At 43.6% G+C, this 21,077-nt stretch overlaps 1 long non-coding RNA gene across 1 annotated transcript; it reads left to right on the top strand.

Annotated features, from left to right (window-relative positions):
- The first annotated feature begins 6,752 nt into the window (after positions 1 to 6,752).
- On the top strand, positions 6,753 to 7,565 carry LOC127298106 (uncharacterized). The gene is made up of 2 exons (XR_007849609.2): positions 6,753 to 6,967; positions 7,081 to 7,565. It is a non-coding gene; the product is annotated as an uncharacterized lncRNA (long non-coding RNA).
- Positions 7,566 to 21,077: the final 13,512 nt, after the last annotated feature.

Below are 21,077 nucleotides of genomic sequence, written 5' to 3'. Positions count from 1 at the left end.
TTATCCGGGCAAATGTCCGGCCCCCATACTGCGCTGCATTTCCTCGACGACTTAGCCAAAATCAGGGGGCCGGATATTTCAACAATATCCGGCCCGGATTATCCGGCCTGGCCACATTTTTCCTGTTAACTTTTGACAGACCGACCAAATCCAACACACACAAATATGAAACTATGTAATCCCTGTACCACTTAAACAAACATTAGTGTATCATATATATTGACATCAAACACACAAAACATAATGTGAGAGATGTTCTTTCAATCTCCCCCTTTTTGGTGTTTGATGACAATATACGAATTTGCAAGAGAATCACTAAAGAAACAAGCATGATGGCAAACCATAGAGGCACTCCCCCTACATGTGTGCATCTAAGTAATTTGCATTTGAATACAAATACACAACACATAGGAGTATGGTGCCTCATCACAAGAGATATCCAACATGAGCTCTAACACTAGACATTGACACATATGAAGTTGAGATAGGATGTAAGAAAGCATACCCATGTGTAGATATATAATACGGAGATATAGCATCACACATAATGTAATATCCTTGATCTCAACAAATAGAAATCCGAAAACCATAACAATGTCTCACACCACATAGCACATAGTTTTAAACGGAAACGGAACACAACCAAAGCGAATAGTTCAAATAAGAGGGAACACAAGCAATAACGGAATGATAAACGCATATGCTTGTGCCCACACCATGCAAATCCCCGAGAGAGTTCCTAATAGAACGCTTCTCCCCCTTTGGCATCGAGACGCCAAAAAGGGGACAAGCGCGATGCTACTCGCCCCATGGGGATCACTCGGAGGCATAATCATCATCGGACTCTTGCGCCTCTTCTTCTTCTTCTTCTTCCTCTTCATCAGTGTCAGGTGCATCCGGAGAACGACGAGAGGTGTTGGACCTTTGAAGGCAATCATCAAGATCACTCCATGGAACCTGTGCAGAGTGCCAACCACTGTAACCCTGGTGAGCTGGAGGCTGAGGCGGGGGACCTTGATCACCACTGAGCTTGTGTAGAATAACCGCCTGAGTATGCTTAATCTCAGAACGCTCTCGGCTAGCTGCATAGTTCTCCTTATGGATCTCAATGTTCATGCAAAGGATGTGACGCTGAAACCAACTAAGCCGGGTCACTTGCTTCCTCATAGCCGGGACATCAGGATGACGAGCAGGAGCAACACCACTAGAACGAGCATCACCCATGAAAGTGTCAGGTGCAGTGCAGTGAAGAGACTGGCTTAAGCTTGTAGGCCTTCTTGACATGGTGCTTCACCAAAGGATACCCACTCAAATCTTCACTATTCACAGCCACAGAGTTGTTGATGAGAAGCTGGATGTAGGGTGCATATGGTATGGTGGTCCGGGAGACCATGGCATCACGGATCTCATGGAAGATAAAGTCCATGATATCAAGAGTGTAGTCCCGCTCCTCATTACCATCACGAGCACACTTAAAGCTGAGGTGCATAAGGTCCACAAGGGCTCCCCGGAGAGCATCATTGTTACCACCACTTGGGCAAATGGTTGCCCGAAAGAACCGGAGCAACTGACTGTATATGAGGAGCAGCCCCTTAGTATAACCAATCCTTCCCGCAGAGGTATAGAGATCCACAAGAGCATTCTTATCTGTCTGTTGTGGTCCATGAAGACGACGACCCTCATCAACCGGAACTCCAAGAATACCAGCAAAACGGCGCAGAGTGGCACTGCAGTGAGTGGAGCCAGTCAACCATTCCATAGTGCGTTCCTCATCTTTCTTGATTGCCAAAGTGGCAAAGAATTGCTTCACCAAATCTGGGCTATAGTCACATTGAATCTTCATGATGTCTTTCAAGCCCATTCTTCCAGCTACCCAGATTGCATCTTCAAAGTGATCGTTTGCAGCCAGAATGTCCACATCGATAGCTTGCATGGGTCTCAGATTCTTCATGGGCTCATAGACGTCCTTGTAGATGAACACTTGCTCCATGCACCAGAATCTCCTGCCCTCTATCTCTTCATCCCTTGGAACATCTTCATACCAGTTCTTCAAGCGGATAGCGGAATAAGAGACTGGATCCATGGCCTTGTAGTTCTCCCTCACTTCCTTGTTCTTCCGCCTTGAAGCGACGGACTTGCGAGGTGCATTGGGTGCAAACTCGTCACTAGATCGATCATGCCTTGTGCGTCTCCGACCACCCCGAGAAGCACCACCTGTGAGAAGCAAAGGCGGGTAGCAAAGAGAAGGTAATGCTCATAAGTCATGTAAGATATAGTAATATACTCGAGAAACATGCTATAAGTCGGTACAAATCTAGACATGATAGATTGAAGCAAAAACTGCAGCGGCGATGAAGCTCCAGGCCGGATAATCCGGTGTCCCCTGGGGGCGGATAATCCGGCCTGGCCGGATAATCCGGCCTGCTCGGGGGGCGGATAATCCGGCCCTGCGAGATGTGCAGATTTTCAATCAAAAACTTGTCTAAGACTAGATCGGCCTCATAGCATGCAAGAGGAGTACACTACACGTGATTTGGAACAACTAGACACCAATTCCACCAAGAAAATAGCACATATAAAACACAACATCTAGGGTTAGAGATTGTGAATCATACCCACATCCATTGTGGAAACCGCTTGGAGGAGAAGGTAGCTAGGGAGGAGATGCACCCGATCCACCCAAGAACTCCGAGAGGGGGCGGACGGAGCGTCTCCGGCGAGGAGGAGGAGATCCGGCGGTCTTGAGAGGAGAAAGAGGAGAGAGGCGCGTGGGGGGGAGGTGTGAACCGTTTGGCCCCCCGCGGCCTCGACCTCAACCCTTTCAAGATCTGCCCAGGCCGGATAATCCGGCCCTAGCTTAGGGCGGATAATCCGGCCGGGCCGGATTTTCCGGGGTCGCCTGGGGCCGGATTATCCGGGGTTCTGGAAAATTCCAGAATCGCCGTGAATCCGGCCCATCTTTCGTTGGTTATTTGCATGACCCATATGCGATGCAATAATGTATCACGTCACATATAAGGTGCAAATTTACCAATAAGATGGAGCAACCTAGATCATCCGACCGAAAAACCTCAAACTCCAAGTTTTTTACCAAACATGACAAATGAGCAAGATGGAAATGGCTTATAGGAGAGAGTAGGCTTAGGTATTAGAAGATACAAACTGTTAATGGTACATGGTCACTCAAGTTTGCAAGATATGAGCAAATAAGGCCAAACTAGAGTGATTTCCCATAAGAACATAGAGATGTCAATAAAATCCAATGAACAACCAAACAACTCCAACTCTTCACGAAGAAGAGTGTGGTGGCCTAGGCCACCATATATGAGTGTTATGGTATGGCACCGCGAAGATATATCTTGGGTCCAAACCAATACTCATCATTTAAGCTCACATATCAACATATGATATAACGAGAATGAAATCTTTAATGTTGGCATTATGGGGGGAGGGATAGCTCAATAATTTAAACCGCACTCCCCCTATTTCCATGCCCACATCTAAACCAAATAAAGTTTTGAGACAAAGGTGTGTTTGCAAGATGGTCAAGCTATACTCCTTGAATCGATGATATTTAGCTCATTCCTCAAATAAGTGAACCTTGCTTCATCAAGAGGCTTCGTGAATATATCGGCAAGTTGATCTTTGGTAGGAACATAGATAAGCTCAATATCACCACGGGCAACATGATCCCTAATGAAATGATTCCGGATCTCAATATGCTTCGTTCTTGAATGTTGCACCGGATTATAGGCAATCTTGATGGCACTTTCATTGTCACATAATAGAGGCACTTTGTCACAAATGACACCGTATTCCTTTAAAGTTTGCCTCATCCATAACAATTGAGTGCATCCACTTGCGGCGGCAACATATTCGGCTTCGGCGGTGGAGAGAGATATGCAATTTTGCTTCTTAGAAGACCAACACACCAAGGACCTACCAAGGAATTGGCAAGCCCCGGAAGTTGATTTCCTATCATCCTTGTCACCCGCCCAATCCACATCAGTGTACCCATTGAGAATAAAACTTGAGCCTTTGGGGTACCAAATACCATATCTTGGGGTATCAACCAAATATCGAAATATTCTCTTGAGAGCTATCATGTGGCTCTCCTTAGGAGAAGCTTGATACCTTGCACACACACCAACACTCAACACTATGTCCGGTCTAGATGCACAAAGGTAAAGCAAGGATCCAATCATGGAACGATATACCTTTTGATCCACCTCTTTACCATTGGGATCAAGTGCAAGATGACATTTGGTAACCATAGGAGTAGCAACACCTTTTATCTCGGTCATCTTGAACCTCTTGAGCATGTCTTGGAGATATTTTGCTTGATTGATGAAGGTTCCTTCTCTCAATTGCTTGATCTTAAAACCAAGGAAAAACTTCATCTCTCCCATCATAGACATCTCAAACCTATCGGTCATAAGCTTTGAGAATTCATCATTGAAAGCTTTGTTAGTAGAGCCAAATATAATATCATCAACATATAATTGGCAAACGAAAAGCTCCCCATTGACCCTCTTAGTAAAAAGAGTGGGGTCGATTAGCCCAACATCAAACCCACGGTCTACCAACAATTCCTTAAGGTGCTCGTACCAAGCTCTAGGAGCTTGTTTGAGTCCATAAAGTGCTTTATCAAGCTTGTAGACATGGTTAGGAAAGTTGAGATCCTCGAACCCCGAGGGTTGCTTAACATACACCTCTTCATGCAAAGGACCATTAAGAAAAGCACTTTTCACATCCATTTGTTGTAACTTAAAGTTATGATGCGATGCATAAGCAAGAAGGATACGGATGGACTCAAGGCGAGCCACGGGAGCATAGGTCTCTCCAAAGTCAATCCCTTCAACTTGAGAGAAACCTTGAGCCACCAATCTTGCCTTGTTCCTCACAATATTTCCAAACTCATCTTGCTTGTTCTTGAATATCCATTTAGTGCCTATAACATTGCGGCACTCCTTTGGCTTCTTTACTAAGGTCCACACTTTGTTGCGCTTGAAGTTGTTGAGTTCCTCATGCATGGCTTCCACCCAATCCGAATCTTCAAGGGCTTCAAAAACTTTCTTGGGTTCCACTACGGAGATATAAGCATGATGATTGCTAAAGTTAGCCAATTGCCTTCTTGTGGAGACTTTTGCTTGAACATCACCAAGGACCTTATCATGAGTGTGTCCACGAATTTCAAGGGTCCTTTCTCTTCTTGCTAAACGACGGGCCTCGATCTCCTCCTTGGTTCTTCTTGGCCTTGGAGGTGTCACTTGATCAACTTGATCATTTGGGTCCCCGTCTTGACCTTGAACTTGAGCTTCCTCAATTGCTTGGGGTTGCTCAATCTCATGTGCTTGATCTTGAACAATGTTCGGAGAAGGGCAAGAGTTGATTGGATCCTCATTGGAGCCATTATGAATGATTGGTTGATCTTGACCTTGATATTGTCCTTGATCTTGCACATAAGAGGGAGGGTCTTGTTCTTGTTCTTGGGTTGGTGCATCATTTGCTTCACTAGGTAAGGTTTGTTGATGTTGAGAAGATGAGGGCTCCACCGTGGTAGAGCATAGTTCTTCCCGAGACGCCACACCGTGTCCCTCAATGGGGCGGAAAAATCCCACACCCATTCTTACTATGGCATCTTGAGGTATTTCATCACCTGCACAAACATCAACTTGCCCCACTTGGGAGCCATCATTTTCTTCGAACTTCACACTACAAGATTCAATGATAATCCCGGAGGATACATCAAAGATTCTATAAGTGTGAGATTCGGCACCGTAACCAACAAATATACCCTCCAAAGCTTTAGGAGCAAATTTAGACAAACGAACCCCTTTGATTTTGTAGAAACACTTACACCCGAACACCTTGAAGTATGAGATATTAGGCTTGTTCCCGGTGAGTATTTCATATGGAGTCTTGTTCAAGCCCTTGCGGAGGTAGAGCCGGTTAGAGGAGTGGCAAGCGGTGGAGATGGCTTCCGCCCAAAAGTTATAGCGGGATTTATACTCCGCCATCATAGATCTTGCCATATCCATAAGAGTCCGGTTCTTCCTCTCCGCAACACCATTTTGTTGAGGGGTGTAAGCAGCGGAATATTGATGTCGAATCCCCTCATCACTAAGAAAATCATTGAGTGTATAGTTCTTGAACTCGGAGCCATTGTCACTTCTTATTGCCATAATGAGGAGGTTGTGTTGGCGTTGCACCTCGGTAGCAAAGTCAATGAATATTTGTTGAGTCTCATCTTTCGTCTTGAGAAAGTAGACCCAAGTGTATCTTGAGTAATTATCAACTATCACCAAGCAATGTTTCTTCGCACCAAGACTTGCATGAGTAACGGGACCAAAGAGATCCACATGAAGGAGCTCCAAGATCCTCTTGGAAGAGATGATAGTCTTGCTTGGATGCGGAGAGTCATGCATTTTGCCTTCAACACAAGCCCTACAAACACGATCTTTGGCAAAATACACATTTTCCATTAGTCCCACAATATGGTTCCCCTTGTGAAGACTTTGCAAAGTTCTCATGTTGACAGGCCCGGCGCCGAGGCGGTGCAACCGGTGCCACCGCACTGGGCCTCCAATCGCTTAGGGCCCCCGATCGAATACTAGTACGTATACTAGTACGTACAAGTGGAGGTGCAGCTCACGTTTGGAAAATTGGAAAGAAAAAAAAAACGAATCAAAATCAGCTCACCTGCCTGTACCGCTGTACGCACACATAGATAACGAAAGGAAAGGCATTGACTTGTCCGGCCGGTTGCGTGGAAATTGCCTTACGCATCGTCTTCTCCCCTGACCTTCTCGGCTCCTCCTTAACTTTTCCGTTCCCCAATCACCGCCATGGCATCGACGATGGGGCGGCTCTGGTTCGTCGAGATTTCTAGCCGTTTTGGAGGAATTAATGGAGGAGGAGATCATGATTCATTGATTCCCAAGAAATCTCTCCCCAATTTGCAACGGTAAGTACAATCCCCTTCTATATATTCTTCAAGATTAGTTTGTTCTTGGTCATTCCTGCCGATCTCCACCACTTCTCCTTCCTTATTCCCCAATCCTCATGTGCTTGAGCAAGGCAAAAGATTGAAGAAAGTGGGAAATCAGCAGGGGAATCGCCGAATCGGCAACAACACGCAGTTGGGCAGGGACATGAAGGCGGCCGGCGCAGCGGCAACAACGCCCGGCGGCCAGCAGCAAGGGCCAGCACGGCATCATCTTGGCTGCAGCCTCCAGGTGCATTCGTTTCAACTTTTAATTGTATGTCCTAATTCATTTTGTGTAGTGCCAACATGTCATTGAGAAAGTATATGTCACAAGAGAGATTGAATGCCTCAACAAATTTTAGAAAAAAATGGTTTACATAATTCTTGTCTATTTTGCAAGTCAATACAAGATCAGAGTACAAGCTGGAGTGTTGGCAGGAGACCTGGAGTGCAAGAGCAAGCGTGAGCAGGAGCACGAGCTAGAATTTGAGCTGAAATGCAATAAGATGTGAGTAGCGGCCAAAATTGTATTCAATGATTAAATTTCTATGAAATAAAACATCAGAAATCATCTCTATTGCTTGTGTATGGGGGGCCTTTTTTTTGTCTTGCACCAGGGCCCTGACATGTTAGGGCCGGCCCTGCATGTTGACATGGGCTAGGCGGCGATGCCACAACCAACCCACGTCCGCCTTTCCGAATAGGCACATCACACTTGACGTGGTGGTCCCCGAGAAGTCCACCACATACAAGTTATGTTCGCGATACCCAACGAAAGCGACTTTTAGAGTCTTGCTCCACAAGAGGACCACAATATCATTATCAATAAAGACGGCGAAACCCATCTTGCCAAGGGCGGAAACGGAAAGCAAATTGTAACCAAGGGTTTTGACAAGCATGACATCCACAAGAGTAATGTTGTGTGCAACCACAACCTTGCCAAAACCGATTACCTCGGATGTAGAATTATCGCCAAAGGAGACGGTGATATTATTTGTATTGGGCCTCAACTCCTTGACGAGGTTCTTGCCGCCGGTCATATGACTTGTACATCCACTATCAAGTACCCATTTTGACCCTCCGGCGACATAGTCCTACATGAGATCAATTCTTGGATTTAGGTACCCATTTTTCAATGGGTCCTCTTTTGTTAGCAACAAGGGTCTTTGGAACCCAAATAGACCAAGCAACATAAGCATCATAAGGATCAACATATTTAGCATAGACATCACCATAATAATCTTTAAAGAGAACATAGTGAGGGTTATCTATTCCCGCACCATCATCATTAATGGTGTTGCCCTTTCGGGGTTCACCATTAGCTTTCTCATGTGCGGGCTTGGTCTTTTTCTTGTTTGCCTTTTTAGCCTTGGTATTAAAACCAAGTCCCTCCTTCCCATTGTTTGACCTTTGCTTACTCAAAAGATCATCCAAGGAAAGTTTACTTTGGGGAGAGGAGGTCCTAGCAAGTTCATCTTTCAACCTAGCATTTTCCTCAATTATATTTGCATGATCACATGAAGGAGTAGAGGTACTAGGTATGTCATATGAAGCAAGCCTAATTTGAAGTTGCTCATAAGACTCGGAGAGGAGAGAGTATTCACTCTTCAAGGTTTTGTGAGCCTTGTCTAGTTCATCTAGATCCTTCACAAGTTTCTCATGATCAACACCAAATTTGGCCTTTTCCTTTATAAGCACTTTAGTCTTAGCTCTAGCAAGATCTCTAGCTTTAGTGAGCTTGTTAATTTTATCTTGAGGCTCTTCAAGTGTTTCTAGCCTCTCCTCAAGAGAAGCTATAGTTTCTTGACTTTCCTCAAGAGCATTTTTAAGGGCATGGATTTCAAGAGAGTCTTCTCTCTCTATTTGACCCTTTTTCTCAAGCATATCACTTTGTTGAGCTATACGAACCATGAGGCTTGAAACATGCTTTTTAGTGTTACCTTGTAGGTTTAGAATGAAATCATCAAACTCTAGCATTTCTTGTTTCACTTTTAGACTAGCATCATCAACCCCTAGATCACTAGATAAGTTAGGCATAGAGGGGTTAGGGGATGATACCTCGGAGGATTTAGCCATGAGGCAACTTTCTTCCTCCACATGAATGACCTCATTGGGGGATTCACTTGGTGATGAAGAGTTGGTGGAGAGGGAGGCAAGAGCGACCAATCCATTAGAGGTTGCATCTTCTTCATCATCAACATCATCATCTCTGGAGGTATACTCTTCTTGAGTTGATAGCACAATAGATGTGTCCAAGGAGGACCTTGCCATGAAGCAATGTGCATTCTTGATATGAGGATTCTCATTGGGAGAGTCAAAGAGAGATGAAGAGGGAATGTTGGTGGTGACGATGGCGGCCAACTCCTTTGAGCTTTCTTCATCTTCCTCACTACTAGAGCTTCCCACTTCATCAGAAGAATATTCTTCCTTTGTTACTAGCACAATTCTTGAGGGCCTCTTGCCCTTCTTGGTCTTGTTGTTGTAGAATTTCTTGTTGGGGGCTTTTGAATATTTGCCCTTTGTGTCTTTGCTCTTGTCCTTGGGAATGAGCCTCCCATTATGAAGCTCTCTATTCTCATAGGGGCATTCGGCAATGAAGTGGCGCTTGTCATCACAATTGTAGCATGATCTTGTCTTTGGACCAAAGCTAGTGAACCCACTTTTGTTGTTTCTCTTGATGTTGTCTTCCTTGGCCTTGGACGGATCAATCCAAAACGACTTTGCATGGAAGGCCATGTGGTCATGGTAGTGGCATTGCAAATCTTCCGGATAGGTCATGCTCCAAGATGCCCTATAAGATTCTTGAGGAATCACTTCTTCAACGGAGTTGACCACCAAGGCAAGGTTGGAACCTTTTGCCATCCCAAGAGCACGATTGCGAGAATCATGAGAGGTTTCCTCAAGTACCTTGAGAGCTTGCATCTCGTGCACGACTTGTTGAGAGGTGAGAGAGGAATAGCATTCCCTCCCCACAAGAGTCTTGACATCAATGGGTACAAATGGCATCATGCATTCAATGTACTTCTCCTTGATCCAAGAGTCATTGATGTGGGTGGCACCAATAAGCTTAGGAAGGCATCGGCAACGGTGAGAAGTCTTCCATACATGTCTTCATGATCTTCATCCGGTAGCCTCATGAACCCTTCGGCTTTATTCTTAAGAGCATTATACTTGTTCCTCCTTGTGCTCTCACTTCCAATGCAACTAGCGGTCAAGCCATCCCAAGCTTCCTTGGCGGTGGTGTAGTTCCGGACACGATGCAATTCCTTTGTCCCCACACTAGTTTGAATCATGTGCAAGGCGGTGTTGTTGAGTTGACTATCAATCGCTTCTCTTCTAGTCAACTTGTCGGGGTTGTATGGCTTGAAGCCCTCCAAGATGATTCTCCATAATTCATTGGAGGCACTACAAACATGAGAGCGGAACTCAAATTGCCAAGTATCGAAATTATCAATAGAAAACTTAGGTGGGTCGCCCCGAATGTTCAAATGGGGATGGGGAACCGGTATATCGGGTGATTGGAAAGGTGGAGGTACTCGATTGTAGCTCTCACTCCCACTAGTTCCCTTAGGAGATGCAATGGGAGATTTGATAGTGTTTAAGTTATCACCTTCCACGGGTTTGGTAGATGAGGGTAAGTCCGAAGCCTCTCCCTCATCTAACGCACCCGTGTCTTTTACCTCTACACTAGGAGCCTTGGGAAGGGCCAGAGCCAAAAGCTCGGCAATCATCTTTTTCATGCTTTCCATTTGGGCTTCCATGGAGGACTTCAATGAATTGAAGTCTTCCACGGAGACCGTCTTGGCGGCCCCTTCCGAGGACTCCTCGTCCGGCATACTCTTAGGCGGTTAAGCCCGAAATAAGAGCCGAGGCTCTGATATCAATTGAAAGGATCGTATGCCGCACCTAGAGGGGGGGTGAATACGTGCTAACCAATTTTTAGTTCTTTTTCAATTTAGGCTTGACACAAAAGGTAAATTCTCTAGATATGCAACTAAGTGAATTTACCTATATGACAAGGTTATCAACTAGGCAAGATATAGCTACGCAATATATAAGAGATAGAGTGGGATAGAGGTAACCGAGAGTGGAGCACGCGATGACACGGAGATGATTCCCATAGTTCCCTTCCTTTGCAAGAAGGTACGTCTACGTTTGGAGGAGTGTGGTTGCTAGAAAGCCAAACAAACAGCCACGAAGGCTTCACTCAGATCTCTGGTGAGCAACGCCACGAAGGCCTAGCCCACTTCCACTAAGGGATTTCCTCGAGGCGGAAACCGGGCCTTTACAAGGTTCTTGGGGCACACATCCACAACCAAATTGGAGGCTCCCAAATCTGTTACAACACAACAATCAACAACAATACATCAACACAAATCAACTAGGGAACCAAATAGAAACACTAGCATGAGATCCCTCAAACAAGAGAGGGGGAAATGAAGAACGCTTCGGTGAGGATGTAGATCGGTGTCTTCTCCTTCGAATCTCCAAAGATCAAGAGCTTTGGTTGGGGGAGGAAGGAGATCTTGCAAATCTTGACTTTCTTGAGGTGGCTCTAATGGAGGTGGCTTGGCAGATTTCTTGTATAATGATTGAGCAAGCAACCAAGGTAGAAGAAGGGGGGTATTTATACCTCCCCTCAAAATTGAGCCGTTGCTGCTTCCGGGGGGGCGGATATTCCGCCCTAAGTAAGGGCCGGATAATCCGCCCCCCCCCCCCCCGGATAATCCGGCCTTCGGGACAAAACAGTGACATTGTCCGGCCAAATGTCCGGCCCTTGTACTGATTCACATTTCTTCCAGTCCTTAGCCAAAAACGAGGGGGCCGGATATTTCCAAAATATCCGGCCCGGATAATCCGGCCCTGGTACAATACCGGGACATTATCCGGGCAAATGTCCGGCCCCCATACTGCGCTGCATTTCCTCGACGACTTAGCCAAAATCAGGGGGCCGGATATTTCAACAATATCCGGCCCGGATTATCCGGCCTGGCCACATTTTTCCTGTTAACTTTTGACAGACCGACCAAATCCAACACACACAAATATGAAACTATGTAATCCCTGTACCACTTAAACAAACATTAGTGTATCATATATATTGACATCAAACACACAAAACATAATGTGAGAGATGTTCTTTCAGTGATCCTATGTGAGCTTGAGATGTACTTCCCGCCTGCATTCTTTGACGTGATGGTCCATCTGTTGGTCCATATCATGGATGATATCATCAATCTAGGGCCGGCATTACTACACAACATGATGCCGTTTGAAAGAATGAATGGGGTCATTAAAGGATACGTTCGTAACCGGTCACATCCGGATGGAAGCATCGTCCAGGGCTGGCTCACCGAAGAGTGCATCTCTTTCTGCACGAATTATCTAGACATCGAGGACCCTGTTGGTTTACCACAAAACAAGCACCTCCGCAGGTTCGAGGGAGTAGGCCACAAAAATGGAAGGAAGGAACTGCACGTGCACATGTCTGGTCGGACTTCCGACTTTGACAGGGGCAACTTAGTAGCGCTACAACACATTGTCTTGATCGATCCTTGGTTTAAAGAGCACAAAACCATGATAGAGAACAGTGGCAAGCCGATGATGACGGAAGCAGAAATATTCAGAGAGCACAACTCCTCTTTCGCGCGCTGGTTCAAAGACCACATTGATGCTAATCCCCCACCAATGGATTCTTACAAGGATAAACTAGTATTGGCCTTGTCACATGGCCCCGCGCCCAACATCATGACTTACCAAGCGTACGATATCAACGGGTACACATTCTACACGGAAGAAAAGACAAGAACAGTGTTTACCAGAACTCAGGGGTAACGATGGATTCCTTGACGGGTGACTGATGGCGTGTAACTCACACATTCGTTGGGAACCCCAAGAGGAAGGTATGATGAGCACAGCAGCAAGTTTTCCCTCAGAAAGAAACCAAGGTTTATCGAACCAGGAGGAGCCAAGAAGCACGTTGAAGGTTGATGGCGGCGGGATGTAGTGCGGCGCAACACCAGGGATTCCGGCGCCAACGTGGAACCTGCACAACACAACCAAAGTACTTTGTCCCAACGAAACAGTGAGGTTGTCAATCTCACCGGCTTGCTGTAACAAAGGATTAACCGTATTGTGTGGAAGATGATTGTTTGCAGAAAACAGTAGAACAAGTATTGCGATGATTGTATTTCAGTATAGAGAATTGGACCGGGGTCCACAGTTCACTAGAGGTGTCTCTCCCATAAGATAAACAACATGTTGGGTGAACAAATTACAGTTGGGCAATTGACAAATAAAGAGGGCATGACCATGCACATACATATTATGATGAGTATAGTGAGATTTAATTGGGCATTACGACAAAGTACATAGACCGCCATCCAGCATGCATCTATGCCTAAAAAGTCCACCTTCAGGTTATCATCCGAACCCCCTCCAGTATTAAGTTGCTAACAACAGACAATTGCATTAAGTATTGCGCGTAATGTAACTAGTGACTACATCCTTGAACATAGCACCAATGTTTTATCCCTAGTGGCAACAGCACATCCATAACCTTAGAGGTTCTTGTCACCCCTCCAGATTCACGGAGACATGAACCCACTATCGAGCATAAATACTCCCTCTTGGAGTTACTAGCATCAACTTGGCCAGAGCATCTACTAATAACGGAGAGCATGCAAGATCATAAACAACACATAGACATAGCTTTGATAATCAACATAACAAGTATTCTCTATTCATCGGATCCCAACAAACGCAACATATAGAATTACAGATAGATGATCTTGATCATGTTAGGCAGCTCACAAGATCCGACAATGATAGCACAATGGGGAGAAGACAACCATCTAGCTACTGCTATGGACCCATAGTCCAGGGGTAGACTACTCACACATCACACCGGAGGCGACCATGGCGGCGTAGAGTCCTCCGGGAGATGATTCCCCTCTCTCGGCGGGGTGCGGAGGCGATCTCTGGATCCCCGAGATGGGATCGGCGTTGGCGGCGTCTCTGGAAGGTTTTCCGTATCGTGGCTCTCGGTACTGGGGGTTTCGTCACGGAGGCTTTAAGTAGGCGGAAGGGTAGGTCAAGAGGCGGCGCGAGGGGCCCAGACCATAGGGCCGCGTGGCCAGGGCAGGGGCCGCGCTGCCCTATGCTCTGGCTGCCTCGTGGCCCCTCTTCGTTTCGTCTTCGGACTTCTGGAAGCTTCGTGGCAAAATAGGCCCCTGGGCGTTGATTTCGTCCAATTCCGAGAATATTTCCTTACTAGGATTTCTGAAACCAAAAACAGCAGACAAAGAATCGGCACTTCGGCATCTTGTTAATAGGTTAGTTCCGGAGAAAATGCACGAATATGACATAAAGTGTGCATAAAACATGTAGATAACATCAATAATGTGGCATGGAACATAAGAAATTATCGATACGTCGGAGACGTATCAGCATCCCCAAGCTTAGTTACGCTTGTCCCGAGCGGTAAAACGATAACACAGATAATTTCTGGAGTGACATGCCATCATAATCTTGATCATACTATTTGTAAAGCATATGTAGTGAATGCAGCGATCAAAACAATGTATATGACATGAGTAAACAAGTGAATCATATAGTAAAGACTTTTCATGAATAGCACTTCAAGACAAGCATCAATAAGTCTTGCATAAGAGTTAACTTATAAAGCAATAATTCACAGTAAAAGCATTGAAGCAACACAAAAGAAGATTAAGTTTCAGCGGTTGCTTTCAACTTGTAACATGTATATCTCATGGATATTGTCAACATAGAGTAATATAATAAGTGCAATAAGCAAATATGTAGGAATCAATGCACAGTTCACACAAGTGTTTGCTTCTTGAGGTGGAGAGAAATAGGTGAACTGACTCAACATTGAAAGTAAAAGAATTGTCCTCCATAGAGGAAAAGCATCGATTGCTATATTTGTGCTAGAGCTTTGATTTTGAAAACATGAAACAATTTTGTCAACGGTAGTAATAAAGCATATGTATCATGTAAATTATATCTTATAAGTTGCAAGCCTCATGCATAGTGTACTAATAGTGCCCGCACCTTGTCCTAATTAGCTTGGACTACCGGATCATCACAATGCACATGTTTTAACCAAGTGTCACAAAGGGGTACCTCTATGCCGCCTGTACAAAGGTCTAAGGAGAAAGCTCGCATTGGATTTCTCGCTATTGATTATTCTTCAACTTAGACATCCATACCGGGACAACATAGACAACAGATAATGGACTCCTCTTTTATGCATAAGCATGTAGCAACAATTAATAATTTTCTCATTTGAGATTGAGGATATATGTCCAAAACTGAAACTTCCACCATGGATCATGGCTTTAGTTAGCGACCCAATGTTCTTCTCTAACAATATGCATGCTTAACCATAAGGTGGTAGATCGCTCTTACTTCAGACAAGACGAACATGCATAGCAACTCACATGAAATTCAACAATGAATAGTTGATGGCGTCCCCAGTGAACATGGTTATCGCACAACAAGCAACTTAATAAGAGATAAAGTGCATAATTACATATTCAATACCACAATAGTTTTTAAGCTATTTGTCCCATGAGCTATATATTGCAAAGGTGAATGATGGAATTTTAAAGGTAGCACTCAAGCAATTTACTTTGGAATGGCGGAAAATACCATGTAGTAGGTAGGTATGGTGGACACAAATGGCATAGAGGTTGGCTCAAGTATTTTGGATGCATGAGAAGTAATCCCTCTCGATACAAGGTTTAGGCTAGCAAGGCTTATTTGAAACAAACACAAGGATGAACCGGTGCAGCAAAACTCACATAAAATACATATTGAAAACATTATAAGACTCTACACCGTCTTCCTTGTTGTTCAAACTCAATACTAGAAATTATCTAGACCTTAGAGAAACCAAATATGCAAACCAAATTTTAGCATGCTCTATGTATTTCTTCATTAATGGGTGCAAAGCATATGATGCAAGAGCTTAATTATGAGCACAACAATGGCCAAGTATCACATTACCCAAGACATTAATAGCAATTACTACATGTATCATTTTCCAATTCCAACCATATAACAATTTAACGAAGAAGAAACTTCGCCATGAATACTATGAGTAGAAACCAAGGACATACTTGTCCATATGCTACAGCGGAGCGTATCTCTCTCCCATAAAGTGAATGCTAGGATCCATTTTATTCAAACAAAACAAAAAACAAAAACAAACCGACGCTCCAAGAAAAAGCACATAAGATGTGATGGAATAAAAATATAGTTTCAGGGGAGGAACCTGATAATGTTGTCGATGAAGAAGGGGATGCCTTGGGCATCCCCAAGCTTAGACGCTTGAGTCTTCTTGATATATGCAGGGGTGAACCACCGGGGCATCCCCAAGCTTAGAGCTTTCACTCTCCTTGATCATGTTGCATCATACTCCTCTCTTGATCCTTGAAAACTTCCTCCACACCAAACTCGAAACAACTCATTAGAGGGTTAGTGCACAATAAAAATTAACATATTCAGAGGTGACACAATCATTCTTAACACTTCTGGACATTGCATAATGCTACTGGACATTAGTGGATCAAAGAAATTCATCCAACATAGCAAAAGAGGCAATGCGAAATAAAAGGCAGAATCTGTCAAAACAGAATAGTTCGTATTGACGAATTTTAAAATGGCACCAGACTTGCTCAAATGAAAATGCTCAAATTGAATGAAAGTTGCGTACATATCTGAGGATCATGCATGTAAATTGGCTTAATTTTCTGAGCTACCTACAGGGAGGTGGACCCAGATTCGTGACAGCAAAGAAATCTGGAACTGCGCAGTAATCCAAATCTAGTACTTACTTTTCTATCAACGGCTTTACTTGGCACAACAAAACACAAAACTAAGATAAGGAGAGGTTGCTACAGTAGTAAACAACTTCCAAGACACAAAATAAAAACAAAGTATTGTAGGTAAAAACATGGGTTGTCTCCCATAAGCGCTTTTCTTTAACGCCTTTCAGCTAGGCGCAGAAAGTGTGTATCAAGTATTATCGAGAAACGAAGTGTCAACATCATAATTTGTTCTCATAATAGAATCAAAAGGTACCTTCATTCTCTTTCTAGGGAAGTGTTCCATACCTTTCTTGAGAGGAAATTGATATTTTATATTACCTTCCTTCATATCAATGATAGCACCAACAGTTCGAAGAAAAGGTCTTCCCAATATAATGGGACAAGATGCATTGCATTCAATATCGAAGACAACAAAATCAACGGGGACAAGGTTATTGTTAACGGTAATGCGAACATTATCAACTTTCCCCAAAGGTTTCTTTGTAGAATGATCAGCAAGATTAACATCCAAATAACAATTTTTCAGCGGTGGCAAGTCAAGCATATTATAAATTTTCTTAGGCATAACAGAAATACTTGCACCAAGATCACATAAAGCATTACAATCAAAATCTTTAACCTTCATCTTAATGATGGGCTCCCAGCCATCCTCTAGCTTTTTAGGAATAGAGGTTTCACGCTCTAGTTTCTCTTCTCTAGCTTTTATGAGAGCATTTGTAATATGATGCGTGAAAGCCAAATTTATAGTACTAGCATTAGGACTTTTAGCAAGTTTTTGCAAGAACTTTATAACTTCAGAGATGTGGCAATCATCAAAATTCAAACCATTATAATCTAAAGCAATGGGATCATCATCCCCAATGTTGGAAAAAATTTCAGCAGCTTTATCGCAGGCAGTTTCAGCAGTTTTAGCAATTTTAGGCAGTTTTTCGCGCTTTGCATTAGAAGTAGAAACATTGCTAACACCAATTCTTTTATTAGTATTAGTAGGAGGTGCAGCAACATGTGTAGCATTAGCATTACTAGTGGTGGTAATAGTCCAAACTTTAGCTACATTCTTCTCTTTAGCTAGTTTTTCATTTTCTTCTCTATCCCACCTAGCACGCAGTTCAGCCATTAATCTTATATTCTCATTAATTCTAACTTGAATGGCATTTGCTATAGTAACAATTTTATTATGATGATTTTCATTAGGCAAAACTTTTGATTTCAAAAGATCAACATCAGCAGCAAGACTATCGACTTTAGAAGCAAGTATATCAATTTTCCCAAGCTTTTCTTCAACAGATTTGTTAAAAGCAGTTTGTGTACTAATAAATTCTTTAAGCATGGCTTCAAGTCCAGGGGGTGAACTCCTATTATTGTTGTAAGAATTCCCATAAGAATTAGCATAGCCGTTGCCATTATTATAAGGATATGGCCTATAGTTGTTACTAGAATTGTTCCGGTAAGCATTGTTGTTGAAATTATTATTTTTAATGAAGTTTACATCAACATGTTCTTCTTGTGCAACCAATGAAGCTAACAGAACATTATTAGGATCAATATTAGTCCTATCATTCACAAGCATAGACATAATAGCATCAATCTTATCACTCAAGGAAGAGGTTTCTTCGACAGAATTTACCTTCTTACCTTGTGGAGCTCTTTCCGTGTGCCATTCAGAGTAGTTGATCATCATATTATCAAGAAGCTTTGTTGCTTCACCAAGAGTGATGGACATAAAGGTACCTCCAGCAGCTGAATCCAATAAATTCCGTGAAGAAAAATTTAGTCCTGCATAGAAGGTTTGGATGATCATCCAAGTAGTCAGTCCATGGGTTGGGCAATTTTTAACCAGAGATTTCATTCTTTCCCAAGCTTGAGCAACATGTTCAGTATCTAATTGTTTAAAATTCATTATGCTACTCCTCAAAGATATAATTTTAGCAGGGGGATAATATCTACCAATAAAAGCATCCTTGCATTTAGTCCATGAATCAATACTATTCTTAGGCAGAGATAGCAACCAATCTTTAGCTCTTCCTCTTAATGAGAAAGGGAACAATTTTAGTTTAATAATATCACCATCTACATCTTTATATTTTTGCATTTCACATAATTCAACAAAATTATTAAGATGGGCATCAGCATCATCAGAACTAACACCAGAAAATTGCTCTCGCATAACAAGATTCAGTAAAGCAGGTTTAATTTCAAAGAATTCTGCTGTAGTAGCAGGTGGAGCAATAGGTGTGCATAAGAAATCATTATTATTTGTGGTTGTGAAGTCACACAACTTAGTATTTTCAGGGTTGGCCATTTTAGCAACAGTAAATAAAGCAAACTAGATAAAGAAAATGCAAGTAACTAATTTTTTTGTGTTTTTGATATAGCAAACAAGATAGCAAATAAAGTAGAACTAGCAACTAATTTTTTTTGTATTTTGATTTAGTGCAGCAAACAAAGTAGTAAATAAAACTAAGCAAGACAAAAACAAAGTAAAGAGATTGAGAAGTGGAGACTCCCCTTGCAGCGTGTCTTGATCTCCCCGGCAACGGCGCCAGAAATTTAGCTTGATGGCGTGTAACTCACACGTTCGTTGGGAACCCCAAGAGGAAGGTATGATGAGCACAGCAGCAAGTTTTCCCTCAAAAAGAAACCAAGGTTTATCGAACCAGGAGGAGCCAAGAAGCACGTTGAAGGTTGATGGCGGCGGGATGTAGTGCGGCGCAACACCGGGGATTCCGGCGCCAACGTGGAACCTGCACAACACAACCAAAGTACTTTGTCCCAACGAAACAGTGAGGTTGTCAATCTCACCGGCTTGCTGTAACAAAGGATTAACCGTATTGTGTGGAAGATGATTGTTTGCAGAAAACAGTAGAACAAGTATTGCAGTAGATTGTATTTCAGTATAGAGAATTGGACCGGGGTCCACAGTTCACTAGAGGTGTCTCTCCCATAAGATAAACAGCATGTTGGGTGAACAAATTACAGTTGGGCAATTGACAAATAAAGAGGGCATGACCATGCACATACATATTATGATGAGTATAGTGAGATTTAATTGGGCATTACGACAAAGTACATAGACCGCCATCCAGCATGCATCTATGCCTAAAAAGTCCACCTTCAGGTTATCATCCGAACCCCCTCCAGTATTAAGTTGCTAACAACAGACAATTGCATTAAGTATTGCGCGTAATGTAACTAGTGACTACATCCTTGAACATAGCACCAATGTTTTATCCCTAGTGGCAACAAAGACATCCATAACCTTAGAGGTTCTTGTCACCCCTCCAGATTCACGGAGACATGAACCCACTATCGAGCATAAATACTCCCTCTTGGAGTTACTAGCATCAACTTGGCCAGAGCATCTACTAATAACGGAGAGCATGCAAGATCATAAACAACACATAGACATAGCTTTGATAATCAACATAACAAGTATTCTCTATTCATCGGATCCCAACAAACGCAACATATAGAATTACAGATAGATGATCTTGATCATGTTAGGCAGCTCACAAGATCCGACAATGATAGCACAATGGGGAGAAGACAACCATCTAGCTACTGCTATGGACCCATAGTCCAGGGGTAGACTACTCACACATCACACCGGAGGCGACCATGGCGGCGTAGAGTCCTCCGGGAGATGATTCCCCTCTCCGGCAGGGTGCCGGAGGCGATCTCCTGGATCCCCCGAGATGGGATCGGTGTTGGCGGCGTCTCTGGAAGGTTTTCCGTATCGTGGCTCTCGATGCGGGGGTTTCGTCACGGAGGCTTTAAGTAGGCGGAAGGGTAGGTCAAGAGGCGGCGCGAGGGCCAGGACCATAGGGCCGCGCGGCCGAGCAGGGGGCCACGCCGCCCTATGCTCTGGCTGCCTCGTGGCCCCTCTTCGTTTCGTCTTCGGACTTCTGGAAGCTTCGTGGCAAAATAGGCCCCTGGGCGTTGATTTCGTCCAATTCCGAGAATATTTCCTTACTAGGATTTCTGAAACCAAAAACACCAGAAAACAAGAATCGGCACTTCGGCATCTTGTTAATAGGTTAGTTCCAGAAAATGCACGAATATGACATAAAGTGTGCATAAAACATGTAGATAACATCAATAATGTGGCATGGAACATAAGAAATTATCGATACGTCGGAGACGTATCAGTGACGTAAAGACTAGATACTACGGAAGGATCGAGGAAATCTGGGAGCTTAGCTACGCTGGGGAGAAAGTGCCGATGTTCCGTATCA

This window comes from Lolium perenne, chromosome 5 (genome assembly GCF_019359855.2).
Source record: "Lolium perenne isolate Kyuss_39 chromosome 5, Kyuss_2.0, whole genome shotgun sequence".
Taxonomy (NCBI): domain Eukaryota; kingdom Viridiplantae; phylum Streptophyta; class Magnoliopsida; order Poales; family Poaceae; genus Lolium; species Lolium perenne.
Note: the sequence above shows the minus strand (reverse complement) of the source record. Positions and strands in the feature narration are given on the sequence as shown.